The sequence below is a fragment of the Peromyscus maniculatus genome, chromosome 3 (genome assembly GCF_049852395.1).
Source record: "Peromyscus maniculatus bairdii isolate BWxNUB_F1_BW_parent chromosome 3, HU_Pman_BW_mat_3.1, whole genome shotgun sequence".
Taxonomy (NCBI): domain Eukaryota; kingdom Metazoa; phylum Chordata; class Mammalia; order Rodentia; family Cricetidae; genus Peromyscus; species Peromyscus maniculatus.
In genome coordinates, this window is record NC_134854.1 from 119255592 (window position 1) to 119276376 (window position 20785).

The window sequence follows — 20785 nt, forward strand, 5'->3', positions numbered from 1 at the left end:
ATTAAGGAAATGCTCTACAGACTTGTCTACAGCCTAATCTTATTAGAGGCATTTTCTCAGTTGAGGTTCCCTCCTCTCAGATATGGACTATAGCTTGTGTCAAGTTGACATAAAGCTAGCCAGCACACAGAGGTTGGAGGGTGTTGATTTGATTGTTGCAGAGTATATACTTCACTGAACATTGTATAATTTATACATGCCAATCAAAAAGACAATAAAGCGTAGCTGGGGTGTGGCTCAATGGTTAAATTCAAGGCTCTTTGATCCCCAGAAAGGAAAAAGGAAAGAAGGAAGGGAGGAAACAGGAAGGAAGGAAAGAAGAGAGAGAGGAAGGAAGGAAGGAAGGAAGGAAGGAAGGAAGGAAGGAAGGAAGGAAGGAAGGAAGGAAGGAAGGAAGGAAGGAAGGAAGGAAGGAAGGAAGGAAGAAAAGGAGGGAGGGAGGGAGGGAGGAAGGAAGGAAGGAACAGGAAAGAAAGAAAAAGGGAAGGAAGGAAGAAAATACACTTTAAAATACATTTTTTTCCACTACACTTCTCAGGAAAGAGTAAACACACTCTGGCTATAAAAACCAAGATGACAGTAGCCCTCTTACCAGATTGGTGTTCACTGTATTTGGGGATCCAAAGAGCTGGCATCTTATTTTCACCTGTCACAGGACCCACATTATTGTTTTCCCCACAAACAGTTTAATGCCTTTTTGAACTCTCAACTCTCCTATAAAATAAATGAACCTAGAATAAATTTAAGGTTTGTCCAACAACCTGAGTGGCCCCATCTTGCTGTGTTGACGGCACTGGACACTCCAGTTCCTACGTCCAGCTTCTGGTTTCACTACTGCCTCGTAATGTAAAGGTTTTAGGCTCGGCAGTGCCATTTAGGAAAAGGAAATCAAGTAAAGTGAGTCCCCAGGTGTGGTGATGTTTTATTTGTGCACCTCAATAACACTTATCTGAGGATCAGAAGAAAAAGCCGGCCACTATATTAAATGTAGAAGTCAGGCAATGGTAGTACATGCCTTTAACCCTAGCATTCGGGAGGCAGAGATTCATTTGGATCTCTGTGAGTTCAAGGCCACACTGGGAACAGAGCCAGGTGTGGTGGCACACGCCTTTAACTCCCAGCACTAATTAACCATAGAGGTCTGGAGTTCTGTACAAAAGACAGGAAGTGATAGAGCTGGGCAGAAAGAGGAAGTGGTGTAGCTGGGTGGAGTGAGGAAGTGAGATGGCAGGACACAGAAAGGCATATAGGCATGGGTATACAGGAAGTAGATCTCTCTTAGGCTGAGAATTTCCTAGTGGTAAGAACTTGTGGCTTGGCTAGTTCTATCCCTCTGATCTCTCAGTTTTCACCCCAGTATCTCTCTGGCTCTGGGTTTTTTATTAATAAGACCATTTAGCAATTAGTCTTAAACCCAGGCACAGCCAGGGACCCTGTGCAACATGTTTCTGAAGGACATCATTACAGAAACATGGAAGGGACTCGGACATGATGGGAGGATGAACAAGTGAAGCAGACACGTGACTTCTCCTGCAAAGTGGGCTCTCCTCCTCCCATGACCTCTCCTTCCCCAAAACTGCAAGGTTCATCAGCGATAAAAGAGACAGACAAAGAAGCAAAATTGCTTGGGCCAATTATAAAAATATCCAAACTAAATTCAGAATAAACTCAGACACAGCTAAAAGACACAGCTTAGGCGAAAGCCCTGTTGAAGGCCTTTCCGATCTCTCGCAGTGCCTACATTTGTGATACTGGCATCTTGTGCACAGTTGGGTGGATTTCTTATTTGGCTTTCTATTACATTTGTATGCAGAACCCTCTCCGTGGACAAAAATATATAAATCTCTGTGCGTGTAACATAGAAACCAATGATGAGCTTGCACTTGCATGTTTAAAATATAAAAAGCTTGTTTATATTTTTAACATTTCCCCTTAGGAAATTTTATTCTATTTTACTTCTAAGTAAAAAAAAAAAAAAAAAAAAAGGCTGCCACAATGAACTACATAATGTGCTAGATAACCTAAACAGTATTTTAGGTGTTATTTAAACTCTCTTTTGTAAATGTTATTTTCACACACACACACACACACACACACACACACCATTAAGGCTCTAAGCTTAGAATTAAAATGCCAGGGCATTGTACACTGCTGTGACACCATAGGTCTCTCCTTAGCAGTTAGCAGATACTGGTTTCTACACAGGTTTATGCAATCCCAGGGAAAGATTACAGCACTGTATTTAACAACCAGCTATGCTGATTTTTCCCCCTTCCTTTTAGAAGCTCCTACTAAAACCATATCTATTGGACGATAAAAGACCCATCCATGCTCAGAGCAGGAAAGAAGTGGAGAAGAATGCATGCGGGTAAAGCTCAGTTAGTGGATGTCTGGAGCATGGGAAGCAGGGCTGGGACAGTAGAGGCAGGCTCGGGAGACTCTAGGCAGAAAGAATGATTCACCCCTAAGGAACTCAACCTGAGCTTCAAGGAAAGGGCAAACAGAAAGAGGCCTGGGTGGCCATTGCTCAAGTCCTGTTGACTCCATGAGATGCCATGTTTTCACTAAGAGCTGCCGGGTTTGGACAAAATCTCCTTTCAAAAATGAAAGTGGGGGTGGGGAAGCTAGAGACCAAAGGAAACAAACGAAACAAATAAAGCAAGACGGCAGAGGGACAGGCGTCCTGGAGTCTGAAGGTCTAAGGACCTACTAGCACCAATGGTAAACGGTGAACATCTCTAATCTAAAATTATTTCAGATTCCAAACACTGTAGAGAAAGATTTAGGGGGGTTTCACCCTTTCTGTTTGTTTGTTTTGTCTTTGTTTTTTTAACTAAAAAAAAAAATTGGCCAAAGTCTCAAGTCTATGCAAATATTATAAAATCCATAAACTTCTAAATGTAACACACTTCTGGTACCCAGCCTTCTCATCAGCAATCTCCAGGCTACAGCATTCCTTCCTCCCCATGATGAAGAGGAAGAAGAGGTGAGGGCTCCCACCAAAGGGCCAGGGATCCTAGGTCTACTGTTCCTCCTCACTAGGAAGATTGTGTGCAACAAGGAATGTGCATGCACACACAAGCACTGGAATCTCATGAAGTCTTTGATGGTGTGTAGACTAAGGGAGCCAGAAACAGTTCCCAAACATGCCCACCAAATTACCCAACAAAAGCAAAAAAACAAAACAAAAACAACAAAACAAACCCAGCTTAAAGACCTGACAGGAAGCTGGTACCTTCTGCCCTGCAACTTCCCAGAGAATGGTGCGGTGTGTGAAGAAGCTGAAAACTGATGAACAGTCAACCAGACAATGTAACAGCATGCCTGGGACTATTTCACAGCTGAAGAGAATGTCTCAGAAAAATAAATAAATAAATAAGGATATGGGAATTAGGAAAGTTAACTGAGAAGACTGAGAGACAAAATTCAAGTGGTCCAGTGTCCTATTTTCAACATAGTCAATAATGACTACAAATGACACAGTAAAAATCAAAGGAATAATACATGTTCCTGATCAAATTAGTGTAAACTCAGTTCACTCCCCAGTACACAGAATGGAGGGCAGAGCCACGCCTATGCAGACGTCCTGAGCTCTACGATCTTCACCCATTGATGAGGCAGCAGCTATGACAGCAAAGCTATGACGGGAGCTGAGGAACACATGGGTGGGGTACTAACATGAATGAACAGGAAGGAAACAATTTTATTAGACTTACACGAAAGCAATACTCTGTAAAAGCCAGCAGTGTCAAACTTCAAAAAAAGATTTCTCTTCCCAGCCAAACTGTCCAAGTCTAAGACAAAATACTTCATATTCCATCCTGAAACTGTTACTTTCATAAGCACAACTATTTAGACATTAGCTAGAGGGTACTCCACCAAAATAACAGTAAAACATAGTGCTCGGGTCGGTTTCTCAACCAGATACACCAAAAGAGGGAGCCAGTGTGTGAAGGGCTTTGAAAGAAAAGGACATCTGGTAAAGCGAATGCACTACAAACATTTTCACATGCAAATAAATGAAGCAATTAGAATAGGAAAGTTAAGAAAGGAAACATATTTTAAAAGTGCTAACATTGAAGACCTAAGATTGACATTTATCTAAATCATAGAACAGGTACATGGTTTAATTACACTTGATTTGTTTATTCTGCATGTGTGTATGTGTGGGGTCATGCATGTGGAGGTCAGAGGTGCAAGTGCCTTGACACCCTAAAACATCTCTCCAGCTCATTCATGTGTATTTTCAAAAACAGGGTGTTAATACAAAATACAGAAATTAAAGAAAACAATGGCTAGATCTGGAGAATGGGGGATAAAGAAAGTCAAGGCAATGACTTTTCAGCTCTGTCATCGTGAGAAATTTCATTATATATTTTAATATCTTGAACACCCAAGTGTTTCCAAACCCACAAAACTTTACTTCAAACTATCACAGCTTCACATACAAACATGCACATATATATCCACATACAACACATCACAGCTTCTCTTGCCTTTGTGACATTGGTAGTGTGTTGCATCATTTTGCTACTGATCAGTACTATAGGATGCTACAAGCCACCAGTCCAGGAAAAGATGAAAATTTAATGAGTATTACCTTTGCACCATTGCAAACTATTTTAAAAATCATTATCTCAGCTCTGTATAGATATATGTAAGAGTTGTGCATTAATAACTATGTGGAATTTTTCTACACATTTCTAACTTTAGCAACTTTCCCCCTATAATACCAAGGTTATTTTCAAGTTATTAGAAGCATCTTAATACACCTTTTGTCAGATCTACTTAATAACCTACAACCCCATACACAGACTCAATTCCTGCCAAGACTAATGACTAACAACTATGAAAATCTCCAAGACAAAAGTGGAAGTCCATAGAACTACCATCTTGGTATCTAACTGATATTAGGAACCCTACCTGTGCACTGTCTAAGGTAGTAGGCTCGACCAATACAGGGAACATAACCCCTTTATTCCTGGATGTATACCAACAGAAAACAGTCATTAAGTTCTTGGATGAAGGACTAAATTCTTCAGCTCCTATTTTTCATACATGGCTTACACTAATGCAAGAAAGCAATTGTCACAAAAAAAAGCTGCATTGGAGGCTGACTAACTTGCAAATCCACCTTTCTCTCATAAAAACCCAGGGAAGACAGCCTGCAAGAGTGCCTATCCTTTAGGGTAGACACGGAACCACACTTTTTTAAATCTGGGGGTAGCAGGCAAAGGTTCTTGATGCCAATTCTTATGTCCAGAATTTGATGCCCAGGACCTACATTGTCCTCTGACCTCCAGATGCACAGGAGTAGCACCACATGATGAAAAATGACTTAGGGAAACATCTAGTCCACCTCTGGCCTCCACATGCACATATATATACACATGCATACATATATAAACATGTATCCATATACATACATACAAATATACACAAAAAAAGTCCAAAAATATTTCTATTCAAATGTAAGCTTCTTATACCCTTTATCTGAGGTTGTTAGCTTATTATATTTTGTACTCTGTTTTTCTCAGCTTGATATTGTTGTAATCACTTTTCTGTGGGTTTCACACATACTAGACCAGAGCTTTAGCAATGAGCTACATCTGTTGTCTAGTTGTTATGAAATTTTAATCTATGACAGCTATAGCAATGACTTCCAACAGCAGTTAAAATTAGGACTTGACAGCCACCTGAGACCATGTTGGTATCTAAGGGCCATACTGATCTGGGTAGCCTGTACTGCCACTGGGACCATGGTGATGTCCAGTCTGAGCTGCTACCTAGGGCCATATCTAGATCTGTGGCCCTGCAGCAGCCAGGGTCTGAGTTGTTGTCTATGGCTCTTGTTACTACTGAAGGCTGTGAAGATGCCTGGGGTCTGGTCAGCTACCTTAGACCATGTCAGTGTCCAAGGGCCATGCTGCCACCTGGACCATACTGATCTGGGTGCCCTGCACTATCACCAGGGCTATAGTGATGTCCAAACCCGAGTTGTCCATGCCAAGGGCCATGTCTGAGTCTATGCATACCCCTGCCGTAGCTGGGGTCTGTATTGATGTCCAGGGTCTGTGCTGATGTCCATGGCCTGTGTTACCACAGGGGGCCATAGAAACCATACATGTTGAAATCCGAGGGCTGTGCTGAGCCAGCCCAGCCCTTCACTGGCCCTGAGATAGCTGACCCTGCCCCACACTAGTCACTGCAGCAAAAGAACTGGCCCACCCCTTACCTGAGGGGGATGGTCCCAGTGTCCCACACTGACCAGCTCAGCTACCACCCAGGCCCGAATCCTGGGCCTTGGGTTGGCCCACCCTAATATCTACCCCATCTATGACCTCCTAGAGAGTGTGAAGGGAACTGGTCCTGTGGAATCACAGCTGCAGGATCTTCATGCCTCAGGGCAACAGCAGGATATCCAAGAGAAGTTTTGATGAGGGTCCAGTGATGATGGTGTGCCAGAGGCCAGAGGCCTTGAACCAGACCAATAACTTATTACAGTGAACATTTGCAGGTGGGAACAAATTTGCAGGTGACTGGACGAAAGGGTGTACTGTGTGACACACCATAGTTCCCAAGGCCACTAGGACGAATGAAGAGAGGTGTTAGAGAGAAGGGAAAGACAGAGGAGCAAGGTGGGGTTTTGTTTATTTTGTTTTGTTTTTCATTAATTTTGGGGGGGTCTTTTGGGGGGACAGTGCAAGGGTGAGAAACTGATGTGGAGAGACTCGGAGGTGAGCAGGATTGGGGTACATGATATGAAATTCCCAAACAATCGATAAAGAATAATGTTATAAAAAAACAATTAGGACTTGAAGGGTCACATATCTTTAGTGTGGTAAAAGTAGAAAAGATTTTGACGGCATGTTCTAAGATGGCCAGAGTCAAGTAGACTGCAGAGCAGGTGACACTGTAGGAAAAAGTTACTTTGAGGGATGGGCCAAAGGAAGATAACATTTCATCAAGAACTGTATAAGCAAAGGGAGCTGAGCAAGGGCTTGGTGGTCCTCAAGATGCCTTTGATATGACAATTCCTAGAATGATTCAACTCAGGACAGCTCTTTGCCTTGGTTAGTTGTTATAAAGAAAGCCTATGGGGCAAGGCCTGAGTCTTTCTCACCCTCTCTCCAAGGACATGGTGTTCAATGTTCTCCTTTAGCATCTATGAAACTCAAGTGAACCTCATTGCACAACACTTGGTTGGAATCTACCGAAGCATGGGACACTGGTGGGGAGGTGGAATTCCCTCTGGCTTCCTTCTTTCTACCTGAGAGCGGGAATACCAACTCTCTCATCCTATGTTTATTCATCTTACCTGACTCCAGTCTGAGGTCATAAAGTGACCCAACTTGAGTCAATGTAGTTGTATTAAGGGGGAAAAAATGCATTCTAGAACTTTCAAGGTTTATTGTTTGCTGTGGATATCACTCTGTATAAATAAACACTGATTGGCCAGTAGCCAGACAGGAAGTATAGGCGGGACTAACAGAGGAAAATTGAGGGAACAGGAAGGCAGAGAGGGAGACTGCCTGGAGCCGCCGGCAGGACAAACAAGATGTAAGGTACCAGTAAGCCACGAGCCACGTGGCAAAGTATAGATTAATAGAAATGGGCTGAATATAAGAGTAAGAGCTAGACAATGATAGGCCTGAGCTAATGGCCAAGTAGTTTAAATAATGTAAGCGTCTGTGTGTTTATTTTATAAGTGGGCTTCGGGACTGGTGGGACTTGGTGGGACCCGGAGAGAAAAGCTCTCCAGCTGCAATTGTTTGTTTGTTTTTTGTTTTGTTGAGCTCTGGACCAGGAAGCAGGGACAAAGACCAGATGCACTCTTTGTTGTATCACACCAAGTAAACTAAAATGGCAGAATGGGGACAATTGAATTTTAATTCAATGCTTAGTGAACTGTTGAGAGATTCCTAGTAGAGGAGCTCATGGAGAGGAAGGAGGGATTCAGGGAGACAGAGATCTGAGACAGAAGAGCATGAGACAGTGAGAACCTGACAAAAAAAAGGAACTGAGAGCATAACTAGGTTGTCACCATGATGTCAGCACAAGCCTCTAACTAGGAAAGCCTTCACTGGCTCATTCCATAACATGAACTGTAACTGTCACCCTAGGCCTGCAGCAGGGTGGGAGGCCTGAAATAAACACTAGAGCTCACACCCTGTCTTCTATACTAACCACATAGAGATGCTGGAAGTCCATTTATAATGGTTCGACTTACTTTTTTGTAACTTTGGGATGGTACACACTGTGCAGATGATTTTCAGTCAATGGAAAATCTACTTGGAATTTTCCACCATGATCTCTCCCTGGACTAGAAAGACATGTAGTACAATTCTCCTCCCTGATACTGGGCAGATCAACTCCTGGTCATCCACACAAGCATAAGTGGAATCAAACAACCATGGTCTGTTAGACATGTTGCTCAGCTAGGATATTCAGCAGCTGTGGTACCTGATTTATTAACTGCATCTTCTAGGGGTTGTTTTTTGGGGGATACTAAGGAATTGACCCTGAGTCCCTCAGGCTTCCCCAAGAACCTCCACCCTGCCAAGTACAAGTTCAACTTACACTATCTTTATCTGACAATGCATAGATCAAGACACAATTCTATCATGGGCAGAGCCCTTGCCTATAAAGTGTGAAACCTTAGGTTTAAACCCTAACAACAGAAAGAAAAAACAATGCCAGCTATAACTTAAAGGATATTTGTACTGAAAAGGAAGCCTCTAAAGAACATTTACCTCTACAAAGGCCTAGTGAACTCATTCAACAGAATGCTGGAATGCACATACTGAGGGGAACCATTTCCATGCGTTGTCCACTCAAGCAGAAAATAACCCCAAAAGGCAGACTCCCACAGTGAAGGCTGTGCATGTGACCCGCTCTGCCTGTATTGGAGAAGTCACACAGCAGAGCTGACTTAGCCAACCAATGGGTCCACTAGATAACTGCCTGGAGGGGAGCCAATGTGAATTAACATATCATGTTGCACGGGTAGGTTAAAATTTTGAATTGTAAAATAATAAAATGTAAACATGATATGAAGAAACACGGTTCTTTTCTGTTCATTTACAGTTAGGGAAGCCCTTTCTAATCAAAACATCAAATCAAAGCATAAAGAGAGAAAATTATACATGTGTGTGGAAAAAATTACATGGCTACAACTGGTAAAAAGGAAAATCAAAAGGCAGACAGGAGCTCCACACTGGTGCTTAAGATGTAGAAATCTGCAAAGAGAACTGCTCCCACCAAAACAACCACAAACAAAGCTAGAAAAATTGGCAAAACTGTAACCCCTGTGAGCCCATCAGAGAATCACAAAGAATTTGAGGGACGTCCATTCCAGAGGATGGCAAGTGCCTGTGAGGGCATGAGTTGCCTTTTGTTGAAGTGAGGCTGCCATAAAAGCTAGCAATAAGAAAGCAACAAGAGTTTAACAATTTCCTAAAGACCAAAGCCTTCCCCTCCTCACACACAAGGGGCTGGGGGAGGTAGGATGTGCACTCACTCTTTTCCAAAGCCCTGTATGTGGTAGACAGGTAGCCAGGGAAGAGGCATGAAGCATGCTCTCCTGGAATCTCCTTACACACTCTGCAAGAGTCACAGCAAAGACAGTAGTCGGGAAGAACCTATGGGGAGGGGAACAGTTCACCCTCCTTCCCAAGGCAAACACACCCTAGGAAGGGGGGAGAAAGCCCACTCCCTGACAGGCTCCTACAGTGATGAAAACAAGAGTCGGCTATGGTGGGAAGCAACTGGTCCCCTCCCCAAACCGAGCTCTCTCTGGATACCAGGGAAAGTTCAGCTAGAAATGAAGAAAAAGCAGAAGCATCGAGAAAGCACCATCTCGGGCCTGCCTGACATGGGACTGGAGAAAAAGAGCCAAGAAATTGCACTGTATCTAAGACAGGGGTTGTGCATAGTAACAAGCAGCTCCCATCTACCAATGGGGGAGGACAAGAGCAAGAAGGGAGGACATCTTTGTGATACAGACGATGGATGGGCCTTACAAGCTGGGAATGTAGTAGGAACTCTGAAGAGACATGCTAGCAGGTTGAGCACTAACCAAGGCAGCCCCCCTACAGCCCCCTGCTAAAGGCATGGGAGGTTGTGGGGGACTGCAATAATGAGAGCAACAAGAAACCACAAACACAACTCACCTTCAGGTGAGACTGACTGAAGTCAACAGCTGGAGGGCAGAGGTGGCCGGTGTCTGAGCGTGAATGCTTAGCTCAGTCTCCCATTCTGTAGACACACCCAAGATATCAACTCAGAGTGATGAGGCTCACATAAGAAAATGCTCTGGACATGGTAACACATGCATTTAACTCTAGCACTTAGCACTTGGGAGGCAGAGACAGGAAGGTGTCTGTGAGTTCAAGACCAACCTGGTCTACATGGCAAGTTCTAGCTCACCCAGAACTACACAATGACAGTGTCTAAGAAGGGATGAGGGGGGTGGGGAGGGAGCAACGTTAAAAGCAAACCGAGAATCTACTTTTTAGTGTGTGTCTATGTGTAGATTAACATGTTTGGCCATGATACAAAGGTGGAAGTCAGAGGACAGTTTCAGGCATCACTCCCTGCCTTCCACTTTGTCTAGGATGGGTCTCCTGCTATTCTCTCAGGCTGTGTGTGCCAGGCTAGCTAGTCCCCAGCTCCCAGGATTCTCCTTTCCCTGCCTCCTATCTTGCCATAGGAACGCCGGGGTTGCAGATGTGCAGCACTCCAGCTGCGTTTACATGTGTTGTGGGGATCCACACTCAGGGCCTCATGCCTGTATGGCAAGCACTTTAACCACATGGCCATCTCCCCAGCCCAGAATTCAGACTCTTATCCTCAAAAGTGCAGATGAAACACAGAAGCAAAATTAGAACAGAACTCCAAAAATTATACAAAAAAAAAGATGGACAAGAACCAGGGGAATAAAAGAACAGAAAAGGAGATGTGGCAAGCAGTAAAACAAAACTAGACTCAAACCAAAACATATTAGAAGTTACAGTCCGCAGTAAGGACTACAGGGTCAATACAAGGGAGCGGTTTCATGACAGACATATTATCCACTAGAGTTACACTTCTCTTCAGGACCACCAGCCCACAAATAAATGACACTGAGACTTATTACTAATTATAAAATCTCGGCCTTAGCTTAGGCTTGTTTTCAACTAGCTCTTATAACTTAAATTAGTCCATTTATATTAATCTGTGTTCTAGCACATGGCATTACCTCTCTTCCATACTGTACCTCCTGTGTCCTCTCCATCTCTCACTGGCTAATCCCACCCTTCTTCTGCCCAGAGTTCTCTCCCCACTCCCCAGAAATCCCACCTATTCTCTTCCCACTTGGCTATTGGCTACTTGGCTCTTTAGTAAGCCAATCAAAAGGTACATTGGCAAAGATACATCTTTACAGTGTAAATAAATATTCCACAACAATCTACAATTTAGTATAAAAAAGTTGAGAGTAAATGGATTTTTTTAAAAAAAGCTAAGTCAAGCAAACAAGATTGTAGAGTGTTTAAATGTCAACAAAGCAAACCAGGAGGTGGGTGGCACACGCCTTTGAATCAGCACTCAGGAGGCAGAGGCAGGCAGACCTCTGTGTATTTAAAGCCAGCCTGGTCTACAGAGAAAGTTCCAAGACAGCAAAGGCTACAAAGAGAAATCCTGAGTCAAAAAACAAATTTAAAAAAAAAAAGTAAATGAAGCATAAGTGAGGAAATTAAAGAGAGAACGAGGAAATCCTACAGCTGCAGCAGGATATTGTAACTCTGCTGTCTTAGCAACCAGTAGAACCATGATGCAAAGTCAACAAAGAGATTGTGTGTAGAGCAACAATATCGGTCAGCTGCACTGCAACATCCGAGCACACGTCACTGTGGTATGTATGGTAAGCTATCTGAATAGAGAATACTGCAGCCAGAAAATAAGTCTTAATAAACTCAAAGGTATTAAAATTATAAAGCAGGTGATACCAAAATAACAATCTAACTAAGTTAGAAGTCAATAATACTGAGAAAAACCATTAGGGAAACTGTAAATTAAACAACATACTGCTAGGTAATTATTGAATCAAAAGAAGTGACCACAAAGGAAGTTACAGCATACGCGACCTGTGTGCTAATCCTTTAAAGAGAAAATGAAAAGTTTCTTGGACAAACAAAAGTCAAGAGAAATTATTATCAGCACAACAGGAAACAACAAAGGACCTTCAGGCAGAACAAAAGAAAGATGACACTACATGGAAATTGAGGTTTATACAATGAAATAAAAACATGCTGAGAATTTGGACTGAACTGATAGGTCAGCAATTAAGAGTAGTCACTGCTCCTTAGAGAACGTGGGTTCAGTGCCCAGCACCCAGGCCATCTCACACCTGCCTGTCACTCCAGGAATGATGGAGATCTGATGCCTTATAGCCTCCATGGGCATCTGCACACGTGGTGCATACACTCATGGTGGCACACACACACACACACACACACACACACACACACACACACACAAATAAATAAAAATAAATCTGTACCTGAAGTTTTCCTGGTCCCACCCAGCTCCCATGGTCTGCAGTCCTGAAGCCACTTATAAAATAATCACTCAGAAGCTTTTATTAAATAAAACTGCTCGGCCATTAGCTCAGGCCTGCCACTGACTACACTTAAACTCAACCTATTTCTGTTAATCTATATGTTGCCACGTGTTCCATGGCTTTACCTCTGTGCCGTTACATGCTGCCCCCCTGGACACTTCCAGCCTTCCCACAATTCTCCTTGTTTGCTTATCCTGCCTACACTTCCTTACTGGCTACTGGCCAATCAGCATTCTATTAAACCAGTGTACAAAAGCATTATCCCATAGCATGAATCTTTAATGCTGGAGAGATAGAAAAAAAATGGATAAATATGAAAGAGTTTTCTCTTATTCGTAATCTCTGATAGTACAACAGTATAAAGCCAACATGGTTGTTGTATCAACCAACACGGTTGATTCACTTGTAACACAAATTGCTAGGACTAAAGGCCTGTGCTACCATTGTCTGACTTCTATGTTTAATATAGTGGCTGGCTTTTTCCTCTGATCTTCAGATAAGCTTTAGTGGAGTGCACAAATAAAATACCACCACATTCACTAGTGGGTTAAAGAATAACTCAGGAAACAGAAGCCTAAAGAAAATCACACTATGGCAAGACGCTCACCCTGTATGTAAAAGGGCATGCTGTTTGAAGGGGCACCAGGCATGACTGTTATATATGATAATCTTCCACCCATGACCCCATAAAAAAAATTTCCTTCGTGAGAAGTAGAGTTTTTTTGTTGTTTTGTTTTGTTTTGTTTTTGTATGAAACAGTCTCTACCCTGTTTTCCCAGACCCAGACTTGAAACAAACTCTCTCTTTCACCAATCTCGGTTCATTTGGTAGAGGTGGTAGCAGGTCCACCAATCAAAAAAATTAATCAAAAAAATTAAATTTGTAGTTTAAAACCACTCCACAAGAAAAAACAGGAGGGCTTACTACTAAAATGTTCCAGAGAAATAAGAATTAATACCAATTTAGCACAAATCATTCTAATGCAAAAAAGATGGAAACATTTGCTACCTAATTATATGTGAACCTTACTACTGTGATACCAAAACCAAAGACATCAAAATAAACAGAATTAGAAATCAGTAACTTATACATAAATGCAAACATTCACTTAGATATGAGGGCATCAATTAGAACTAAAACTACAAAATTATGGGAGAACTACTCATGAAAGGAAAATCATTATCGAGACAGGGCAGAAAGGGAAACTTTGGGGGACATGAGAATGAGGAGGTACCCCTCATCTAGGAATCTGGTTAAAGCCTTTGTCGGCAGAGAAGCAAGAACTACAGCCCTATTACCGACTGCTGGTGGCTTTCTCCCTTCTAGCTGTGAAGATGCTGTTTCCTAGGAATGTCACTTGACACGCCCATTTACCAGGGGAAGGATGTAACACGAATCTTAAAAGATCTTTTAATAAAAAACCTAGTACCAAATATCAGGGTAAAAGCTGAAAAATCAGAGAAGCAAAGCAAGCCACAGCCAACCTCATCTTACCAGCTCCACAAATCCTAACTGAAAGCCTCTGAGTCCTCACCCAAGTGGGTCTCAGCTGAACTGCTTTAGTTCCTGTTTCCTCATGCCTTATTTACCTTTCTCTGCCCTGCCATCACTTCTTGGGATTAAAGGCATGTGTGCTTCCCAGTACTGGGATTAAAGGTGTGTGCCTCCACTGCCTGGCCCTGTTTCCAGTGTATCCTTGAATTAACAGAGATCCAGATGGATCTCTGCCTCCCGAGTGACAGGATTAAGGGTGTGTGCCACCACTGTCTGGCCTCTATGTCTAATCTAGTGACTGGCTCTATTGTCTGATCCTCAGGCAAGTTTATTCGGGTACACAATATATTACCACAAAAGGACATATACTTAACACCTGTGAAGCCCTCAGTGGCTCCTGGTTTTACCTCCTCAGATTATAATACCATCCAAGTTTGTTCCCCCTAAGAAATAACAACAAGAACCCATGGTGAATTATGAGCTAGTCATGTAGCCTAGGAATAATGGGTTCAATTCAAAGTAAACCAAAATGAGAAAGAAAGTGGACAAAGGTACCCATTATGTAAGAACACCCTCTTAATCAGATAGGCAGCACATGATGGATTCTGCTGTTGGGCCAAGGCCAATGAGTAACACACTTCCCTTTGGTGTGATGAGAATATTCCAGAACTTAGTCATGATGGTTTTACAATACTATGAGTGTGCCAAATACCAATGATTTATAACCTTAAAATTATTTATTTTACAATGATAATTTAAAATTTAATCAAAATCAAGTCCAAGAGTACATGAAAATAATAATATACAATGACCAAGTTTTATAATCAAGAAATGCAGATTGTTCAACATGAAAAACTAGATCATCAGGGGCTGGAGAAATGGCTCAGCAGTTAAAAGCATTTGTTGTGAAATTATTAGGATCAGAGTTCAGATCCCAGAACCCACATAACAAACTGAGTATCCTGCAAATGCTCCTAACTCCAGCTCCAAGGGATCCACCACACTATTGTGACCTACACACACACACACACACACAGGCACCTGTATGCACACACAAACATGCACATAAATTTGAAAAAATAATAAATTCATTAAATTCTTTTTTAAAATGTCAAAGTAGTTTATAGAAAGGAACACACAGAGAAAGAAAGTCACAGAAGTACCTCATTGAATGCATAAAAAATAGTAAATATGAGCCAGCCATGGTGGTGCATGCCTTCAGTCCCAGCACTTGGGAGGCAGAGGCAGACTCTGTGAGTTTGAGGCCAGACTGGTCTACAAAATGAGTCCCAGAGCAATGTAGAGAGTCCTTGTCTCAAAAGGGAAAAATAATAATAATAATAATAATAATAATAATAATAATAATAATAAACAAAACTCAAGATCCAATTATTAAATAAAAAGCTTCTCATTGCATAAAAGATGCATTCAGCCAAAACAACAAAAAAATGTACACAATTGTAGAAGAAGTAGTGAACTCCCTTCTAAGACCAGAAACAAAGCAAAAATATTTGCTCTCACTTCCTGAATTCAACTGTTTAATGGGAGTTGTAACCAGCAAAACTAGTCAAGAAAGGGTGGAGGAGATGGCTCGGTGGGTAGTGAGCTTGATGAACAAACATGAAAACCAGAGTCTAAATCCCTGGAAGCCATGTACAGCCAGGCACAACAGCAGGCATCCGTAATCCCAGCACTCTGTCCAAGAGATGATGGAGATGAGCAGCGAACCCCAGGAGGCCCACAGGCCAGCGAGCCTGGCACATGCAGTGGGAAGAACAAAGACCCTGACTCAAAGTGGAAGGTGAAGACCAACGCATGAAGTTCTCTGACCTCCACACATGTGCTGCTGCAGCTCATACACCCACACTTCACACACACACACACACACACACACACACACACACACACACACACACACTGAATTTTAAATTCTTTTTTAAATTAGGCGAGAAGAAAGAGAAAGCAAATGGAACTCTATTTTTAAGTAACATAATGTCCAAATTTGTGTAAATGTCCAAAACACAGGCATACAGTCCCAGAACCATGTAGATAAGTACAGCCCAAGGTACATCACCCTGCTCAGGAGCCTTTGCCCCGTGAAGACAGCACAGAATAGGACACAGTCAACTCAGCTTCCCGAGAAAAAACTCAGCAAGAAAAGGAGTTCCCAAACACGGGTTTTTCCGACTCCATGAAATGGAAAGAGGCAGTGACAGGAATGGATCTGTTCCAGGCATTTCCACACTTGTTTCTGGCCTAAGATTTGCAAAATAAAGTAAATATTGGGGGAAATCACAGACACACATAAACATACCTGAGTACACAGGCCACATAACAAGTGTGGCTCCCATCAATAAATGGTAGTGTCAGGACTTGAAGTTGCTTCTTTTTGGCTTTTTCAGATTTACTGAGTATAGTTTTATAGTAACTGTTTACTATTGCGGAAAATTTTGTTTTTAAATGGGGGAAAGATCAAAAAACATATATGAATAATTGGGAATATTTGTAATGGAATATATGGAGATGTGTTCTTCAATACATAAAGAGCTTTAAAAATCAATTAAGGAATATATACATGTACATATATCTGTATGTAACAAAAATTAATGAAAACATAAGGGCCAGATATTGGGAAGAGAGCAAGAAGAAAAATCTGGAGGAAGAAAGGGAAGGGAGAAATGATGAAATTATATTATAATCTCAAAAATAAGAAATTATTTTTAAATCAATTAAGAAATAATATAATTGAGAACCCAAAATAATCATAAACAAAAAACTGGATATGGAATGCAAACTACTTATATAACTATTTGCAGAGCTGCTCAATCTCACTAATAACCAAAGAAATGCAAATGAAAGCAGCTGAGACTGGCAGTCAGGAAGGCTTTATGATGCAAAGCATCAGGAGCAGTCATGAGGTGAAGGCATAATCCTTCATGTTACTTTTATACCTATAAATACTAAGGTAATTTTAAAAATACACATCAGAATTTTAAATAACCCTTTACTCAGAAATTCTACTCCCAGGAATTTGTCTAGGCATATGTACAATATGTCACACAGGGATCACAGGCATGGCTATTCAGAACACTCCTCCAAAATACAAAACCAACTAAATAAATCATTGGCTGCTTACAGGGGATTAGTTAAATAAACTACAATCAATCCGCACCCGTCCAAAGGGGGACTGACATGGTTCTTGCCGCATCTATTTGACCTCAATCCTGCACAAATAGGTTAAGCAAGTTGTAGGTTGCTGTGAAGAATATTGTCTGTGTTTAAAAAGAAAAAGTGCATGAGTCTGAATGTGTGTGAGGAAAGTGCTGTTCCTGAGAATTGGTGACTTCACCTCCCTGACACTGACTCAGGTCTAACCATGCCTATGGGCTGGCTTGGACTGCCACTTAATCTTGACTAATAATGTAGTGCACCTTGGCTGTCTACTTTGTAAAATGGCAGAGACACTTGTCCAGCTGCTCACGGAAGCGGAGGGTAACTTCCGAATAGCAGATGAGAAAATACAGATGCGTGAACCGCGAGCTTTAAACGGTGATCCGCAAACCGCACTGAAGATGTTGTTGCTAACCATGGTAATTTTTCTTTTCAGCTCCAAGAAATGATGTGGTGCTCAGGATTTAAAATGAAAAGGTCTGAGGAAATTTAAATTTGGGAACGGAAGATGAATGGGGACTCAAAGCTAAGACCGACTGCTGCAAGAAACTGTATTAGTGGGTGAAGGCTGCTGTCTTGTTTTGCCCTTAAGGCTGTAGTAGAAAACTGTAAAGGGTCAAAAAATATATATGGAAGCTCATGCAAGAAGCTGCTTCTGTTCCAAATACAAATTTTAACCCATGGAACATTTCTGAAGTCCTTTAAAAATGAAGATATAAAACCTCCCGTGAAGTTGCACGGGAGCCTCATAATTAAAGAGGAGTCGGCTGAGGCCAAGGTGATCCAATGAGAAATATGTCTGCTCCATGCTGGGTGAATCTTAAGCAGGTGTTTGCAGGTATCCATAAAGCTAATGGTAACGGGGAATAGAAAAACAACGAGACCTCGGAGTATTCAGCAGAGACGGCGACTGTAACCAACTAGCCCCCCACACTCACTATTAAAACCTCATTAGCTCCCAGCTGTTCATCCATTAGGCTGCAAAGAAGAAAAAGCACGTGCCCTTATTGTCACATATTTATACCGGGGGTTTTCGTCTCATAAACGGGAGAGTGCGGGAAGATAAGGAGAGGATAACCATCATAATTATATCACCAGGCTGTGGAGAATGCTGTGCTAAGTATAATAAACCTCTCAGGCAATAAAGCCAGATGGATGTCCGAAGGCTGCCATGTCAAGAGGAAGGGAGAGGGAGGGCCGCTACCCACTGGCATCATGGGACTCGTCCTTGAGCCACTTGCAAACTGTAGCCCCGTGATTCACCTCGCCGGGTCACATCTAATCACCTCAGGCAGTGATGCTTGCAAGTAAAATGCTTTCACCTGGTTGTCCACTAAGGCGCACCAGTCCTGGCGATAGGTTTAAATGGTAGAAGGCATAAAGAACACAATTCAGATCTGAAGCAATCTATGCCCAGACAATTGTTCTCCATAAACATTAGAGAATGGGCCTATGTGTTGTGTGATTTTAAAAAAAACAAACTCAAAGGCAGATTGACTGTAGCCCCATATTAGCCTGCCATTGTTTCACTTACCTCCAGGCTCCTGAAAGCAAAATTAATTTCACAGTTTAAAAATCAAGTGAAGTAATATAGTGTTGGGAAGGTAGCTCGACCTGTAATGCACTTGCCTTTCGAGTGTGAGAACCTAAGTTCAAGGCCTCAGGACCCACATTTAACAAATTAAATTTTGAAGTTAGGCATTATGGTGCATTTGTAGAGGAGTGCTGGGGAGGCAGAGACAGGCGGGGTTCCTGGGATTTGCAGGCCAGCCAAACTAATCAGTGTCACTGGGACCAAGAGGTAACAGCAAAATGTGGGTGAGGATGGCTCCTGAGAATGACAGCCAAGGCCTTACACATGGGCACATGCACCAACACACATGCACCTATGCTCATACACACATGCACAGAGAGAGAGAGAGAGAGAGAGAGAGAGAGAGAGAGAGAGAGAGAGAGAGAGAGAGAGATTCAATGTTCCATCCAGCTAATCTTGCAAAATTAGAAAAGTGGCATGCACATGTTTCTGTACGAGACTTGACTCATGCTTTTCAGGTGGTTTTCTTTGCTATCCGTTATAACCTTGGAAGAGTGGACATTTAAACAAAGCAGTCCCCCATTAGTCTCAATGACATGCAACAGTAGCCACCTTTTCCCAGTCCAGTCTCTAGGACTCAGGCTCCCTGGTGGCTGTCTTCCTCACCACCACACCCTCACTTCCTAGCCACAATGGCCTCTGTGCTGCCCCTCACACAAGCTCTGTCTCATAACATCAACACCAACTCTTCCCTTGCCTAGAACATTCTCTCCAAATAGCATGGTCTGACTCCCCATTTCCTTGGAGTCTTCACACCCAGCATTCTATTCTCAGGGAGGTCTTCTTTGGATACCCTATTTAAAGAACAAATCTTGGCTATGAACCAACTTTTCAGTTTGATATCATATTGCTTTCTATCTTAAAAAGACGAATATGACTATGAAAGCAAAAATTACATCATCTTCTAGTTGGATTTCTTCAACATATAAAAGCAATATATATGGAAACTATTGCATGAAAGGAAGAAAACATAAAAGAGTCTATATGCATATATATATATATATATATATATATATATATATATAATTTTGCTGGGAAAATCAAAATATTAACCTCTTAGTAGACTTGAATAATAAGGTATGTACAATCTAATAGTAACCACTAAAAATCTAATACTACTAAGGTCAATCCCTAAATAAATACTCAGAGATATATTGTGGTGATATTTTGTTTGTGATCTAACAAATAAAGCTTGCCTGAAGATCAGAGAAGCAGAACAGCCAGCCATTAGTTCTTACCTCTATGAAATCCTCAGCCAAAAGGGAGCTGAGCTCCTATCTCCTCCAGCCTTATAATCCTCTCTCAGCCCAGCCATATCGCTTCCTGTCTCCATCTCCCTAGTGCTGGGATTAAAGGCTTAATTTCCCAAGGGCTGGGATCAAAGGTGTGTGCCACCACTGCCTGACTCTGTTTCTCTTATAGACTGGATCAATCTTGTGTAGCCCAGGGTGGCCTTGAACTCACAGAGATCCATCTCTCTCTGCTTCCCAAGTGCTGAGATTAAAGGTGTATACCACTATTGCCTGGCCTCTATGGCTAACTAGTGGCTTAGCTCCATACTCTGATCTTCAGGCAAGCTTTATTTGTTAGATCACAAACAATACATCACCACAATATATCAAAAAAATCCATTAAAATAAAAAGCTATAAATTATTCATGTAAGTCAAATGGAGGGTTGGAACAAGAACCAGGTGACAAGCAGAAAAACAGCACAATCAGAAACCTTAACCCAAACCTAAGTTCATTACAATAAATGTAAATGATCAAAACATACAAAGTAAAAGATGTATAACCAGATAGGCTAAAAATAAAATAATAGTTTAACAAATAGAGGCTTTTTCATTTTTATTACATTTATTTATTTACTGTGCGTGTGTACACCTGTGTGCGTACATGCCATGGTATATTTGTAGAAGGCAGAGGT

General features: G+C 41.8%; 1 protein-coding gene and 1 long non-coding RNA gene across 2 annotated transcripts in view; one reads left to right on the plus strand and one right to left on the minus strand.

Annotated features, from left to right (window-relative positions):
* Tafa4 (TAFA chemokine like family member 4) overlaps positions 1-20785 on the minus strand; it is a 193453-nt gene that overhangs the window by 47695 nt on the left and 124973 nt on the right. The gene's annotated exons all lie outside the window — the stretch shown is intronic.
* On the plus strand, positions 7477-18060 carry LOC143272173 (uncharacterized). Its single transcript, XR_013049613.1, has 2 exons — positions 7477-7560; positions 17703-18060. It is a non-coding gene; the product is annotated as an uncharacterized LOC143272173 (long non-coding RNA).